Genomic DNA, 5,470 nt, shown 5'->3' on the forward strand with positions numbered 1-5,470 from the left:
CCCAAGACTTGGTGAGTCACAGGAAGTGAGGCACATGCTCCTCAGGGCCCAGCTTGGGGCTCTGTCTCCCCTGTCCCAGCGTCCTTCTCTGTGGGCCTCCTGGGGGCTCAGCTGAGAACATGTGTCAGTTGAGGTCACTTTCTTAGTGGTCCTTCATTTATCCCCTCATCTGAAGGTGTCTTCCAGCCCCACTCCAATCCATGCAATGAAGTTGTTTTCTCTGCCAGTGTAGCTTTCAGAGGATTCCCTATCTGACTTCCTCTTTCCCTGTTTTCCTCTCTATGTTATTATTTTATGGTGCTAATCCCGGGGTTTTAAATCAGGACTTGTGCACTCTCCCTAAGGGTTTGTGCTCAAGACCAGTACACTACCATTTGAGAATCATCTCTATTGTTAACTGTTTTTTGTGGTAACCTGGAGTTAAATGTCTCACAGATTTATGTCTTGGCTGGGCTTGAACCAGGATCATTAGATCCAGCCTCCTGAGTAGCTGGGATTACAAGCATGAGACACAATTTCCCCAGAGTCTCTAGGTCTTTTTAGAGATGAAATTCCACCTAGCTTCTTAGCAGAAAGGCAAGTCCTCCATCAGAAGGCCAAGTGCTTAAGGACAACATAGTCTCTCTCTCTCTCTCTCTCTCTCTCTCTCTGTCTTTCTTTCTCTCTCTCTCTTTGGTGGTTTTAGGCTTTTACGTAAGGGCGACTTGATTGTTAGGCAGGCTCTGTGGAATGTAAGTCATATCTCAGCCCGGTTTGATCTTTGTTTATTTATTGGAGGTTAATTATAAGATGTAAGAAGCTGGATAAGCACCAAGGTCATGCACGGAGGAATGTGTGAACACAAATGTGCTGTCCACTCAGGAGCAGGGCTCAGCCCTAGAGGAAGCACTGATTTATGATGTGTCTAAGCATTAGGAGAGCCAGGCACAGGACCCCACCATGGCTCCCACTAGGTGACAGATTAGGACCAGAAAAATCACAGGAAAGGAAGTCCACCAGGGATCAGCAGACACCGGGGAAGGATATGGTGTGCCGGGTTGTCTTTAGGGCTTATGCCTGTCAATCTCAGTATTTGGATGGTTCAGCTCTGGAAAACTGATGTTCAAAGGTCGCCTAAGGCAGAAAAGTAGAGAAAACTTCTTCTCTAACTGCCAAAAGGCTGTCCTGGAAGTGAGACTAAGTGTTAGAGCCCCTTTCTATCAAGTGAGAGGCTGTGGGTTCAAACTCCAGTTCCATAAAAAGGAACCAAAATGAGGGTCATTGAGCTGATGAACCCGCAGTACCCCAGCATCCTCTCAGTCCAGAAGCCAGAGACGGGCCTGGAAGCCATACTTGAACAAAATATCGCAAAACATTACTTGTATTTTTATAGAACTTCCAAACACAAGAAGCAAACAGCAGAACACATTTGGCAAACTGCTCCTTGCACACAATGCCCACTTCCCCATGGACATCCAACTGCCTGAAGCAGCGCCCACCCTTCCATTCCCAACTCTGAAGCAGCGTCCATTAGCCCACTCTCTGCCCAGCACCTACTTCTTCACCACGTAGCACCACAACTTGTCCAAGTAGTTTTGTCTTGTTGTAATCTCTTTGTAACCTGAAGTTGAGAACTTTTTTTTAATCTCTCAGGTCTATGTTGCTGCCTTGTTCAGAGCCCACACACAGCTGTGGAATGGATGAAGCCTGGAGCCCTCCAGATCCAGTGGCTCCTGCAGAAGCTCAGGCTGAGTTTGTGGAATGACTATCTCAACATGGCCATGTTATGTATGTTCAGTCACCTGGTTCTTTGCCATGTCTTCCTACATCCCATGTTCTCCTTCCTCTACAAAGAATTTTCCAGGCTTCCCAGGAGCCAAGGCCTAATCCAGTTCAATGCTTGCCCCTTGAATTTGTTTTTGATATTGAGATTCAAACCCAGTGCTCTATCACTGAGCTGCATCCCTAGACACATAGACTTATATTTGGCTCTGAAGGCAACGGTGTTTTGTTGCATCTTCCCCCCCCCCTTTTTAAAAATAGCTTTTCCCTTCCAGATTTAGGTCTTGAACTCAGGGCCTGAGATCTGTCCTTTGGATTTTGTGCTTGAGGCTAGTGCTTTATAACTGGAGTCACAGCTCATCTGGCTTTTTGTGGTTATTTGTGAATAAGAGCCTCATGGATTTTCCCCCAGGATAGTGATTCACACATAGATGACAGGCACGAACCATCCGCATGGGGGTGTTTTTTGCCATGTTAAAGGGGTTGAAAGAAAGGAGAAGCCATTGCATGGCAGTCACTCTGAGCAAGGCAGTGCAAGGTCAGTGAGCAGAAACAGCATCTCATCAGAGCACGGCTCCGTTGCCCATTCATCTACCACAGGCTCAGTGTGCTTGTCCTGTTCCTGTTCATATACCACACACAGAAATATGTCAGAGAAACAAGCATCCACTCTCATTTCAGGAGAAAATCCTGCCACTCTGCACATGGCATGCCCAGCTGTCTGTGGGTCACCTGATTTCCTATGTAGGGCCTTCTGTCTCAGAGATCTCCACAACTGGCCTCCTTCCTCTGCTCTCAGCCTCCACATCCTCCATCCCAGCTCAGGTCCTGGGGGCCTGTGGTCCATCCACCCACAGTGTCTCCATCCCCAGAACCTGGGTGTGGCTCAGGTCCCAGGGTCTGAGTAGCATCATGGGCCTTCCTTCTCAGGACCCAGCAGCACCCAGCCTGCCTCTCTTTACTTCCTTCTGTGTGTGACCAAGACAGGACTGTGTGTCCTACTCACCTGTCCCCGGGTGGCACATGGACCACAGCCATCGCAGCAAGTACTTCTGCAAGAGCTGCCTCTTCATTTCATTTTTTTTGTTTCTGATCCTTTGTATTTTTATTTTTTGGCAGTTTTGTGCATGCTCAGCTTCCTTACTTAGCTGGGGCTCTACCCCAGCGTCATGCATGCTGCCCATATGTTTGGAGATGAAGTTTAACAAACTCTTCCACTAAGGATGACATTGAATTGTAATCTTCCTAGGGTGTGAGATTTGTCCCAGTTTGTAGAGCATGAGCCAATAGGCTAAGGCATCAGAATTGGTGTCCTGGTCTCTGTCCATTAGCAAAGAATCATAATCTTCCTGACCTCAGCCTCCTGAGTAGGGAGCTTACAGGCCTGGACCCCCTTCCTCATTATTCTGCTGCCTTCTTCCTATATCATGAAGATTCTCCAGTGCCATACAAAGCTTTCTGTGAATTCTTGAGCTTTTGTCTCAGCACTAGCTAGAATTCTGTGCAGTCATCATTTGAATGTGAGGAAACATGGTAACAGTGAAGCACCATCCTCCTCACTGAGGTCCCACCACCCACAGCTGCTGTGGACCCCAGATGGGCATCAGGTCCCCACCCTCAGGACACATGGCATGTCTCCTTCCTGTCCTCCCTCCTCACCCCACCCAAGCCCTATGGACTTCTTCCCTCTCCTGTCTTTCTCTGTGATGTCAGCACAGTTTCCCTGCACTGGTCAGGCCTGTAGTCTGCCCACAGCACAATTCTCCAGCTATCTCTCTGCCAGGAAGCAGCCTCCAGCTGCCTTCTCCACCACCTGCAGACACAGGATCTGTGGAAATGTCTGTTTTCTCCACACGTCCTCCTCAATCACAGTCACGTCCCCATCTCCAAAGCCCTTTAAAAGTGCCCCTGGACTCAGGCCCAGTGTGCCATTCTTGGCAGACCACAGGAGGGTGCGGAATTCCCTGGTCCAGCCTCAGCCCCAGCCAGCGGGGAAGGCTGTGAAGCAGGACTGCCACACTCCCATCCTGACTCTGCCATCACCTGCTCAGGTAAGCACCTCAGCTCTGTGGGCCTGGGATTCAGGAGAAGAGCACTTCCCACTGTGGGCAGATGCAGTGAGCTCTCACAGTCAGAGTGGTTTTGAGCACTGAGTCTGGAAGCAGAGAGCAACTGCTGCTGTGCTTTCCAGCTCTCCACTCCTATTCATCCTTCTGAACCCTTCTTTGCAGGCCAGCATTACATACAAAACTTGCTTCCGAATACATCAGAGGTTTCTGCCATGGTTCTAGTGACAATCATAATTTAATGCTTAATTGATTTCTTTTCATGGAGGTCTGGTACTGGCGTAGAACCCTGGGACTTACATTCTTTCTCTCTCCCTTGCTCATGATGGGTGCGCTCCCACTTGATCTATGCCTCTTGTCTGGCTTTTTGCTAGCTAATTAGAGATGGAGTCTGACAGACAATTCTGGCCAGACTGGCTTTGAACTTCAATCCTTTATATCCCAGCCTCTTGAGTAGCTAGGATACAGAGTTCAAATTCTAGCACCTTACCCACAGCTGCCTTTTGTGGGTATGTGTGTATGTGTGCTGGTCCTGAGGTTGGAATTCAGGGCCTGGGTGTTGGACCTGAGCTTTTATGCTCAAAGCTAGTACCTTATCACTTGAGCCACAGCTCCAATTCTGGCTTTATAGTGGTTAATTAGAGATAAGCCTCATGTGGACTTAACTCTCCAGGCTGGCTTCCAACCTTGATCCTCATCTCAGCCTCCTAAGTAGCTAAGATTACAGGCATGAGTCACTGACATGTAACCACGGCTACCTTTGGCCATGGAGCCATGAGTCTGCAGGATGGTGTCTCACTACTCTCCCCTGTGGTTTTATCAGCCACTTATGGTAGGAGGGACCTCAGAGAAAAAGACCCCTGATCTTAGTCTCCACACCGGCTCCAAAGGAACCAGGAGACCACGTGTCCTGGTTTTCCTGCCACTCCCCCACTCCATCCTCCAGAGGAGGAAGCAGCCTTCTATCGTCTGAGCTGGCAGCACAGGGCTGGAGTCTGGGCCTCCTTCAGTGTCCTTGTTATGTCCGTGTCCTCCGGGCATGGGTCAGAAGCTCTTAGCTGCAGGGACAGCTTGTGTGTGACCTCCCAGTGGCCATGGAACCTGTGTTGTACTGGCCCTCCCTTGGGTTACAGGCACCCTTCTGCCTGTGAAAGAATCTAGAAAGGAGAACTAAACGTCCCCAATTGTCTGCAGATTCCTCTTGCAGCAAGTGGAGGTGATCGGGTGGATAGGAAGAGACCCCACCTCAAATCCCTCCGCCTCGGGGACCAGGACCTTGTTGCCTACTTCTCAGTCAACAGGACCCACAAGCTGTAGGCATGTGCTGGACCCCTCTTCCTTCCCTCACCACCACCTCCACGCCTGGGCACATATCCATGTGGACTTGAGGAAACTGGGGAGAGCCCAGTTAGCTGGCATGGACCCGCCTGAGCCCCAGGGCACCCACCCCAACCTATCCATTTTCTGCTCTCTCCCCAGGACCTGCAGAAGACCTGGGTGCATAGCTTCTGGAACCTGCCACGTGGTTGGAGTTGGCCTTGCTGTGTTGTTCTAATGATGGTGCGAACCAGGAGCCTGATGACCATGGGGATGGTCCACGTGCCGCTGCTGCTGCTGCTCAGTCCCGCCATGCATAGCTTTCT

This window comes from Dipodomys ordii, unplaced genomic scaffold (assembly GCF_000151885.1).
Source record: "Dipodomys ordii isolate 6190 unplaced genomic scaffold, Dord_2.0 Scaffold13, whole genome shotgun sequence".
NCBI lineage: Eukaryota > Metazoa > Chordata > Mammalia > Rodentia > Heteromyidae > Dipodomys > Dipodomys ordii.